The sequence below is a fragment of the Triticum aestivum genome, chromosome 6A, assembly GCF_018294505.1.
Source record: "Triticum aestivum cultivar Chinese Spring chromosome 6A, IWGSC CS RefSeq v2.1, whole genome shotgun sequence".
Classification (NCBI taxonomy): domain Eukaryota; kingdom Viridiplantae; phylum Streptophyta; class Magnoliopsida; order Poales; family Poaceae; genus Triticum; species Triticum aestivum.
In genome coordinates, this window is record NC_057809.1 from 39276231 (window position 1) to 39288266 (window position 12036).

The following is a 12036-nucleotide window of genomic DNA, read 5'->3' on the forward strand; positions in this document are numbered from 1 at the left end:
TTAATGACAAGTCGAGCTTTCTCAATGGTGACACTTACCATCATTGTCTGTCTTCCTTTTAAAATCCACTTGTACTCAACAGCCTTACGACCATCGAGTCGTTCTGCCAAAGTCTACACTTTGTTTTCATACATGGATCCTCTCTCGGATTTTATGGCCTCGAGCCATTTATCGGAATCCGGGCCCACCATCGCTTCTCCATAGCTCATAGGTTCATTGTTGTCTAGCAACATGACTCCCAAGATAGGATTACGTACCATTCTGAAGTAGTATGCATCCTTGTCATCCTACGAGGTTTGGGAGTGACTTGATCTGAAGTCTCATGATCACTATCATAAGCTTCCACTTCAATTGGTGTAGGTGCCACAGGAACAACTCCCTGTGCCCTGCCACACACTAGTTGAAGAGACGGTTTAATAACCTCATCAAGTCTCCACCATCCTCCCACTCAATTCTTTCGAGAGAAACTTTTCCTCGAGAAAGGACCCGATTCTAGAAACAATCCCTTATTGCTTTCGGATCTGAGACAGGAGGTATACCCAACTGTTTTGGGTGTCCTATGAAGATGCATTTATTTGCTTTGGGTTCGAGCTTATGAGCCTGAAACTTTTTCACATAAGCATCGCAGCCCAAACTTTTAAGAAATGACAGCTTAGGTTTCTCTAAACCATAGTTCATAAGGTGTCATCTCATCGGAATTACGTGGTGCCCTATTTAAAGTGAATGTGGTTGTCTCTAATGCCTAACCCATAAACTATCGTGGTAATTCGATAAGAGACATCATGGTATGCATCATATCTAATAGGGTGCAGTTATGATGTTCGGACACACCATCACACTATGGTGTTCCAGGCTGTATTAGTTGTGAAACAATTTCCACAATGTCTTAATTCTGTGCCAAACTCGTAATTCAGATATTCATCTCTATGATCATATCATAGATCTTTTATCCTCTTGTCACGACGATCTTTCAACTTCACCCTGAAATTACTTGAACCTTTCAATAATTCAGACTCGTGATCAAGTAAATATACTCAACATCTACTCAAATCATCTGTGAAGTAAGAACATAACGATATCCACTACACGCCTCAGCACTCATTGGACTGCACACATCAAAATGTATTACTTCCAACAAGTTGCTTTCTAGTTCCATTTTACTAAAAACGAGGCTTTCAGTCATCTTGCCCATGTGGTATGATTTGCATGTCTCAAGTGATTCAAAATCAAGTGAGTCCAAACGGTCCATTTGCATGGAGTTTCTTCATGCATATACACCAATAGACATGGTTCGCATGTCTCAAACATTTCAAAAATGAGTGAGTCCAAAGATCCATCAACATGGAGCCTCTTCATGCGTTTTATACCGATATGACTTAAGTGGCAGTGCCACAAGTAGGTGGTACTATCATTACTATATTATATCTTTTGGCATGAACATGTGTATCACTATGATCGAGATTCAATGAACCATTCATTTTAGGTGCAAGACCATTGAAGGTATTATTCAAATAAACAGAGTAACCATTATTCTCCTTAAATGAATAACCGTATCGCGATAGTCATAATCCAATCATGTCTATGCTCAATGCAAACACCAAATAACAATTATTTAGGTTTAACACCAATCTCGATGGTAGAGGGAGCGTGCGATGCTTGATCATATCAACATTGGAAACACTTCCAACACATATCGTCAGCTCACCTTTAGCTAGTCTCCGTTTATTCCGTAGCTTTTATTTCAAGTTACTAACACTTAGCAACCGAACCGGTATCTAATACCCTGGTGCTACTAGGAGTACTAGTAAAGTACACATCAACCCAATGTATATCCAATATACTTCTATCGACCTTGCCAGCCTTCTAATCTACCAAGTATCTAGGGTAATTCTGCTCCAGTGGCTGTTCCCCTTATTACAGAAGCACTCAGTCTCGGGTTTGGGTTCAACCTTGGTTTCTCCACTAGAGCAGCAGTTGATTTGCCGTTTCATGAAGTATCCCTTCTTGCCCTTGCCCTTCTTGAAACTAGTGGTTTCACTAACCATCAACAATTGATGCTCCTTCTTGATTTCTACTTTCGTGGTGTCAAACATCACGAATATCTCAAGGATCATCATATATGTCCCTGATATATTATAGTTCATCACGAAGCTCTAGCAGCTTGGTGGTAATGACTTCGGAGAAACTATCACTATTTCATCTGGAAGATCAACTCCCACTTGATTCAAATGATTGTTGTACTCAGACAATCTGAGCACAAGCTCAATAATTGAGCTTTTCTCCCTTAGTTTGCAGGTTAAGAAAATCGTCGGAGGTCTTATACCTCTTGACGTGGGCACAAGCCTGAAATCCCAATTTCAGCCCTCGAAACATCTCATATGTTTCGCGACATTTCGAAACGTCTTCGGTGCCTCAACTCTAAACCGTTTAACTGAACTATCACGTAGTTATCAAAATGTGTATGTCAGATGTTCGCAACATCCACAGACGATGTTCAAGGTTTAGCACACTGAGCGGTGCATTAAGGACATAAGCCTTCTATGAAGCAATGAGGACAATCCTCAGTTTACGGACCTAGTCCGCATAATTGCTACTATCAACTTTCAACTAAATTTTCTCTAGGAACATATCTAAACAGTAGAACTAAAGCATGTGCTACGACATAATTTGCGAAGATCTTTCGACTATGTTCAGGATAATTAAGTTCATCTCATGAACTCCCACTCAGATAGACATCCCTCCAGTCATCTAAGTGATTACATGATCCGAGTCAACTAGGCCGTGTCCGATCATCACGTGAGACGGACTAGTCAACATCAGTGAACATCTTCATGTTGATCGTATCTACCATACGACTCATGCTCGACCTTTTGGTCTTCCGTGTTCCGAGGCCATGTCTGTACATGCTAGGCTCGTCAAGTTAACCTAAGTGTTTCGCATGTGTTTCCGAGGCCATGTCTGTACATGCTAGGCTCGTCAACACCCGTTGTATTCGAACGTAAGAATCTAACACCCGATCATCACGTGGTGCTTCGAAACAACGAACTGTCGCAACGGTGCACAGTTAGGGGGAACACTTTCTTGAAATTTTAATGAGGGATCATCTTATTTACTACCGTCGTTCTAAGAAAATAAGATGTATAAACATGATAAACATCACATGCAATCAAATAGTGACATGATATGGCCAATATCATATTGCTCCTTTTGATCTCCATCTTCGGGGCTCCATGATCATCATCGTCACCGGCATGACACCATGATCTCCATCATCGTGTCTTCATGAAGTTGTCTCGCCAACTATTACTTCTACTACTATGGCTACCGGTTAGCAATAAAGTAAAGTAATTACATGGCGTTGTTCAATGACACGCAGGTCATACAATAAATAAAGAAAACTCCTATGGTTGCTGCCGGTTGTCATACTCATCGACATGCAAGTCATGATTCCTATTACAAGAATATGATCATCACATACATCACATATATCATTCATCACATCCTTTGGCCATATCACATCACATAGCATACCCTGCAAAAACAAGTTAGACGTCCTCTAATTGTTGTTTGCATGTTTTACGTGGCTGCTATGGGTTTCTAGCAAGAACGTTTCTTACCTACGCAAAACCACAACGTGATATGCCAATTGCTATTTACCCTTCATAAGGACCCTTTTCATCGAATCCGATCCGACTAAAGTGGGAGAGACAGGCACCCGCTAGCCAGCTTATGCAACTAGTGCATGTTTGTCGGTGGAACCGGTCTCACGTAAGCGTACGTGTAAGGTTGGTCCGGGCCGCTTCATCCCACAATGCCGCCGAATCAAGATTGGACTAGTAACGGTAAGCATATTGAACAAGATCAACGCCCACAACTACTTTGTGTTCTACTCATGCATAGAATCTACGCAATAGACCTAGCTCATGATGCCACTTTTGGGGAACGTAGCAGAAATTCAAAATTTTCCTATGTGTCAGCAAGATCAATCTATGGAGTCATCTAGCAACGAGGGAGGAGTGGATCTACATACCCTTGTAGATCGCGCGCGGAAGCGTTCAAGAGAACGGGGTTGATGGAGTCGTACTCGTCGTGATCCAAATCACCGATGATCCTAGCGCCGAACGGACGGCACCTCCTCGTTCAACACACGTACGGAGCAGCAACGTCTCCTCCTTCTTGATCCAGCAAGGGGAAAGGAGAGGTTGATGGAGATCCAGCAGCACGACGGCGTGGTGGTGGAAGTAGCGGGATTCCAACAGGGCTTCGCCAAGCGCTGCGGGAGGAGGGAGATGTGTCACGGGAGGGAGAGGGAGGCGCCAGGGCTCAGATGCGGCTGCCCTCCCTTCCCCCCACTATATATAGGGCCAAGGGAGAGGGGGGCGCAGCCTTGGCCCTTCCTCCAAGGAAGGGTGCGGCTAGGGAGGAGTCCCTCCTCCCCAAGGCACCTAGGAGGTGCCTTCCCCCTTTAGGACTCTTCCTTTCCTTATCTCTTGGCGCATGGGCCTCTTGGGGCTGGTGCCCTTGGCCCATATAGGCCAAGGCGCACACCCCTACAGCCCATGTGCCCTCCCGGGGCAGGTGGCCCCACCCGGTGGACCCCCGGGACCCTTCCGGTAGTCCCGGTACAATACCGGTGACCCCGAAACTTGTCCCGATGGCCGAAATAGCACTTCCTATATATAATTCTTTACCTCCGGACCATTCCGGAACTCCTCGTGACGTCCGGGATCTCATCCGGGACTCCGAGCAACATTCGTTTTACCACATACTAATATCTCTATAACCCTAGCGTCACCGAACCTTAAGTGTGTAGACCCTACGGGTTCGGGAAGCATGCAGACATGACCGAGACGTTCTCCGGTCAATAACCAATAGCGGGATCTGGATACCCATGTTGGTTCCCACATGTTCCACGATGATCTCATCGGATGAACCACGATGTCGAGGATTCGATCAATCCCGTATACAATTCCCTTTGTCTATCGGTATGTTACTTGCCCGAGATTTGATCGTCGGTATCCCAATACCTTGTTCAATCTCGGGCAAGTCTCTTTACTCGTTCCGTAACACATCATCCCGTGATCAACTCCTTGATCACATTGTGCACATTATGATGATGTCCTACCGAGTGGGCCCAGAGATACCTCTCCGTCACACGGAGTGACAAATCCCAGTCTCGATTCGTGCCAACCCAACAGACACTTTCGGAGATACCCGTAGTGCACCTTTATAGCCACCTAGTTACGTTGTGACGTTTGGCACACCCAAAGCATTCCTACAGTATCCGGGAGTTGCACAATCTCATGGTCTAAGGAAATGATACTTGACATTAGAAAAGCTTTAGTATACGAACTACACGATCTTGTGCTATGCTTAGGATTGGGTCTTGTCCATCACATCATTCTCCTAATGATGTGATCCCGTTATCAACGACATCCAATGTCCATGGTCAGGAAACCGTAACCATCTATTGATCAACGAGCTAGTCAAGTAGAGGCTTACTAGGGACATGGTGTTGTCTATGTATCCACACATGTATCTGAGTTTCCTATCAATACAACTCTAGCATGGATAATAAACGATTATCATGAACAAGGAAATATAATAATAACTTATTTATTATTGCCTCTAGGGCATATTTCCAACACATCCCACCACCTATACTTAAAAAAAATTATAACCAAGGGGGAGATGCCGATGGTGATGATCACGAGCAGCGCCCATATACTCTGTGGCGCCTGGCAACTAATTCCGATGGATCACCTCTTCTTGAGTGTATACAGCCCACTGATGATGTTACTGCTAAGGAAGCAGGTGTCTCCCATGGTCGCACTCTCCGGACCTATTCCAACACTCGTTGCATGGTATTCGGGATGGATACTAGTGTGCTAGCGCCAACTCCTCCCTGGCACAGAATTGATAGTCTTGGAGAAAACTCGCTCTTCCTTGGACAAAACTATCCGATGATGGTGAAAGGCGATCCAACTGCTGTTGACACATTTATGAGAAGCAACTGTGTCTATACCTCGAACATTTGGGTGGTTCCCTACCCTGGTACTGATATAATAGGCCGCTTCAGCCTGGATGATCAGTCCTGCGTTGGTCTCCAGATCGACAACGGATGGCCCGTCCCAGAGAATCACTTGTGGTTCAAAGCAAGCGTTTCCAACACCATGGAATGGTTGAGTTGAAGTTCATTTCATGGCCTATTATTTGTTGTGTGGTGAAAACTTTAGTATTTATAATGTATCCTCGTTGTCGATGTGGGTTGATGACCAGTTGTATGTAATAAAATGATATGCCTATGATAAACTTACTAAATTTATGAATGGCTTTCGAGTCGCTTCTCTGAGTGAGTGGTGTGACGAGGCAAAAAAGTATTTTCTGAATACATAATTGTACGTGCAGTGCAACAGGTTATCAGATGAGTCCAATCAACAATAGTACATGCCGCCACCACGACATCCATCTGACACCATATTATTTCTTGGAGTCCATGCTATAGCAATCTCTTTAACCTCGTCGTTTCTCTAACTTCAGCCATCGTGCGGTGGGTGAGGTGGGGGTTTGCCGATAGTCGGTTTCCTTAACTGCGGTCCCACTTGTAAGGCCAGCTCCAACGCACGACCCCAAATGGACCTCCGTTTTGCACGAACTCCAATGATAATTTTGACTAGAAAAGCAAGATCAAAGAAAACAAGAACCACAAGAATACATTTTACTACTCATGTAAGTTGGATTAGTGCCTTCTCGATGCATTCATTGTTGATCTGCGGAGGCTCGATCTTGTGTCTGTGCTGGCTAAAAGTGATAGAACATCTACTAAGTTGTGCTCTATCAATATATGGATGTACTCTTCTTCCCAATACAAAAACTTGCATCCATTCTACTCCTCTGTTGCACAATACATGCCTTCTATTTGTCAAAATATATATGTATCTAGACATGTCTTAGTATATAGGTACATACATTTTTGGACAAATGGAAGTCAAGTATTTTGGAATGGAGGGAGTACACAATAATTTTTTTTAAGTTAGCACAACTAGTCTAATCCGAGAGCAGAACCGATGATTTGGTCGGGTTCTTCCTCCTTTTGCCGACACGTGGGACATCCAGCATCCAGGTCGTGTCATGAAAGAAAATAGAGTGGTAGTTGAAGCCACGAGATGTGCATCTTGGGTTAAACTGTAAATAGAATCTTACTACTCTTGAGTAACTCCAAAAGCGGCCACCGAAGATCTTTATTGGATTTGTTTTTCATCACCAGCACGTCGAGGTGAAAGATGTGCAGGTTCAGTGGGTCCTCTTGCGTTTTCACTGGCATGTGGGGCTGCATGTGAGCAACAAGACGATGGGCTCCGCGCGTCCGCTGGCTGGCTGAGAAGAGAGATAGAGGAGGGCTGAGCACGGACTGCAGGAAATTTGTTTTACGTACCTCGATATAGGGTCGATATAGTGGGGTGGCATGGGCCATAACTAGCATTCACGTCTAGCAATACGGCACACGCCCCCACACGAGTCCCATCCGACACCAATTTTCTTGGAGTCCGTGCTACAGCCATCTCTTCTCCCTTCTTTTTTCTTAGCCATCACGCGGTGGGCAGGGTGGGGGTTTGCCGATAGTCGGTTTGCTCAACTGCGGTCCCACTTGTAAGTGAAAATGCAACACCGCACGCATTCCCGCTTGAGCGGCGTGCCGGACCAACCGTGTGGGGGTGCGACGCGAACACGACAGGCTTTTCCTTTTGAACTCGTAACTTGTAAAATTTGGTTCTGCTCCATGGCGCGACCGATAGATAGAAAATAACGATTTTTCCTAGAGTAATGAGAAGTTTGGTTCTGGCGCCGTTCATGCATGGAGTACATACGGAAATTATGAAGTTGATGCGAAAGGTAAGATAATTACTGTACTATCATATACTACCACATGGATTTGACGGAAAGATAAAAATACATACGGATCCATCAACGTTCAACGACATCCTCACGCCCTAGTGCACCGGGTCACTAACCGACGTGTGAGGAGTAGCGGCGTTGGCGGCGAGCTCAACGTGCTTCTGAACTGTGCCGTCCAAGGTTACCCTGCGCTCCAAGAAGGCCAGCGTCCTATCGTCCTCCTCTTGCATGTAGTAGTCCTTGTGGATGATTTGCGCGTATACATGGGTGATTATGTAGATGGTGTCTTGCTGCACCAGGCGCTGGGCGGCGAGCGCGACCTCGAGGTGGACATTGTCCGGTGCGACGGCGGGCAGTTGATGAAGCTATGTACCTAGGGTAGGGGCATGGACCTGTCCTAAGAGCCCTACCCAAAGACATCCCTAGAAGAAGTCACCTTTCAATCGACTTGAAGGTATCCCACTCGACGGATCAAGACACTTGACCAGGAAACTATCACTCGACCACGAAGCCAACCACTCGACTGCCAGGAGATCTAAAGTCACTCCACAGGAAAACGGTCGGCCATTAAGTAGTCTTTATGGTCATCATAGCACTTTATTAGGGACGTTACCAGTAATGCCCAGTCTTAATGTATTTTAACCCTGCATTACTGAAGGCAGGAGAGGGCTGGCGAAATCTATATAAGCCACCCCCTCCTCAGTAGCAAGGGTTCGCACCCCTGTTATTCACACACCCATAATCCAATTGACCGCCTCCGGGCACCGAGACGTAGGGCTGTTACTTCCTCAGCGAAGGGCCTGAACTCGTACATCCTGGCGTGCTTACAACTTCTCCATAGCTGAGATCTAGCCTCTCCATACATACCCCCCTACATCAATGTCAGAGTTAGAACCACGACAGTTGGCGCCCACCGTGGGGCAGGAGTCTTAGCGCCTAGTTGGAGAAGTTGCGATTTTTCCGATCCCTTTGATCATGGTTTCGTGCGGGGTTTTGGTGGAGGGCCGCAAGATCCGTCTCAGCGCGCTCACGTTCATCGCCGACGACTCCGCTTGGCTTCAGGAGGCTCCACTCGACATCGACGCGCTCCCCGTCCGCGGTGCGACGCACTTCCGTGCATGTGTTCGTGGCGTCCTCCTGCGGCAGCCGTCGACCCAGTATCGGTCGGCTCCCGTGTCATCTTCCCACCCTGTCTCCCACCGGCGCAAGCGCTCCGGTCGGTCGAGACTTCAGAGGTGGGTGAGGCATGCCGTGGCCCGCCAGTCAGCAGCCCCACAAGTCGCGGCAATCGAGCCCGACGAATCCCTCTACGGCTTGTTCGACTGGCTCCGCGGAGACCGCATCCGAGTGCGACAGCAGCGACCCAGCGGCTGAGGTTCTGGCGGTCGATGGAACACACAGTCCTCCCGGTTTCCCTCGCACCGATGGAGGCGCGGGTGGGGGCGACCCGTCGCATCCCCACGATGAGTATCTCCCCGAACCTCTCACGTGATTGCAGCGAGAGGAGCTTCGCCGCCGGAACATGGATGCACTCCACACTCCTATCTTCGGACAAACCCCCGAGCCCCGGGCCTTGGAGGACGCGCGCTTGGCTAACTTGGCCGAGCGCACTCGACTGGAGAATCTCCAGCGAATACTCGACGAGCAAGCGCATCGGCGAGCTCCTGAGTCCAGTCGATGTCAGCTCTTCCCGCCTACGCACGTATATCGAACCCTAGTTCAGAATTTGGCAGCCGCGGCCCGTATAGCAAAATCGATTCAGCCCTCCCAGTCAGAGGCTGGCAGGGGCTTGTTGCAAATCAGAGCGTTGCTCTGGGCAGCGGGAAACCAGAATTCTGCTGTTTCTCAGTCACGGAATAGGATCCACAATCGATCCGTTGCAACGGATACAGTCCAGTCGGCTCACAGCCCAAGATCGCCCCCGAGGCGTGAGGGACGCGGAGACCGGCACGATCAGTACAGAAGAAATGAGCAGTATGATCACCGATTCGATCGTGATGATCGACGTCGAGTGCCAACCCCTCCTCCGAGGAGTGGGTCATATGCGCCTCGACAGCGGGATGACAGACGCCCTCATAGTGTTGGGCAGAGGATTCCAGTCGACCCCAGGGACCCAGGTTTTGATGCGAGATCCATCCTCATTCAAGGTTTGGTTGACAGGAACAGAGCTCACCGAGAAGGCCATGACAGAGATGCGCCTGCCAGCAGCAGAGTACATGTTTCAGGGCCAGAGTGTTTCAGTCGAGCCATCAGAGCCACAGTGATTCCTCCCAACTTCAGGTTGGCGACTGGAGTCAGCAAGTTCACCGGTGAATATAAGCCTGACACTTGGCTCGAAGATTACCGAGTGGCTGTCCAGATTGGCGGTGGCAATGATGAGGTGGCTATGAAGCATTTGCCTCTCATGTTAGAGGGCTCAGCCAAAGCGTGGCTGAATCAGTTAGCACCCAACAGCATCTACACTTGGGAGGACCTCTCCCGAGTGTTTGTCACAACCTTTGAAGGAACATGCAAGCGACCTGCAGGCCTTACAGAATTGTGGTCTTGCATGCAGAAACCGAATGAAACTCTGAGGGATTACATCCAGAGGTGGATCACATTGCATCACATAGTTGAGAATGTACCAGATCATCAAGCAGTTTGTGCCTTTAAAGAAGGCGTTAAGTACAGAGAATTGAATCTGAAGTTCGGTCGAACTGGAGATATGTCTCTGAATCGGATGATGGAGATTGCCACCAAATACGCTAATGGTGAAGATGAAGATCGCCTCCGGAGTGGCAAGCACAAGGCAGTCGCCCAAGAAACCGGAGGAAATTCCAGTCGGAAACAGAAGTGGAAGGCCGAGCCAGCCGCCCCTGGGGAGGCCCTGGCCGTAACCCAGGGAAAATTCAAGGGAAAACCCAAGGGGACCTGGAACCCCAAGAAAGTTAAGGATCAAGATGGAAATGATGTTTTGGATCTGCCATGTCACATCCACACCAAGAAAGATGAAGAGGGTGAGCTTATTTACCCAAAGCATACCACTCGACAGTGCCGGCTCCTGATCCAGCAGTTTCAGGGCAAGCAGTCCAAAGATAAGGAAAAAGAGTCGGACAGAGTTGAGGACAAGGAAGATAGTGACGATGGATACCCCCAAGTCAATTACACCCTGATGATTTTTGCTGATGTCGAAAGCAAAAGTCGACTGAAAGTCATTAACTGTGAGGTGAATATGGTTGCTCCGGCAACACCCAGTTATCTGAAGTGGTCTCAGACTGCCATCACATTCGACCAATCTGATCACCCTACGCACATTGCCACCCCTAGGAGGCAAGCTTTGGTGGTCGACCCAGTTGTCGAAGGCACTCGACTGACCAAAGTACGGATGGATGGTGGCAGTGGCCTGAACATACTGTATGCAGAAACATTGAAAGGGATGGGCATTCCGATGTCCAGGCTCAGTACCAGTAACATGAGCTTCCATGGAGTCATTTCTGGGAAGAAAGCCGAATCACTCGGCCAGATCGCTCTTGATGTGGTTTTCGGTGATTCAAAGAATTACCGCAAGGAAAAGTTGACATTCGAGGTTGTGGACTTCCAAAGTGCTTATCATGCTATTTTGGGCAGGCCAGCTTATGCACGCTTCATGGCTCGACCGTGTTATGTGTATCTCAAATTGAAGATGCCTGGCCCCAGAGGTGTGATCACTGTTACAGGCAATCAGAAGAAAGCGGAAGAGTGTTTTCAGAAAGGCTCAAAGATCGCTGATGCTCAGATGGTAGTGGTCGAGCTGCAAGAGTACCAGAAGACTGCTGATCCGAGTGAATTGCTACAAGCCAAGAAGCCTGCTTCAGTATCAACTTTTCAGTCGTCCGATGAAACAAAGCCAGTCCACATTCACCCGACTGACCCCAATGCTGCTCCGACTCACATCTCAACGACGCTCGACTCCAAATAGGAAGAAGCGCTCATCCAGTTCCTCCGTGAGAACTGGGACATCTTTGCATGGAAGCCCTCTGACATGCCTGGAGTTCCCAGGGAGCTGGCTGAGCACCGTCTACGAGTCGACCCAAAATTTAAGCCTGTGAAAGAACATCTTCGACGGTCCGCCGTCTAGAAGAGGAAAGCTATTGGCGAGGAAGTGGCTCGGCTCTTAGCAGC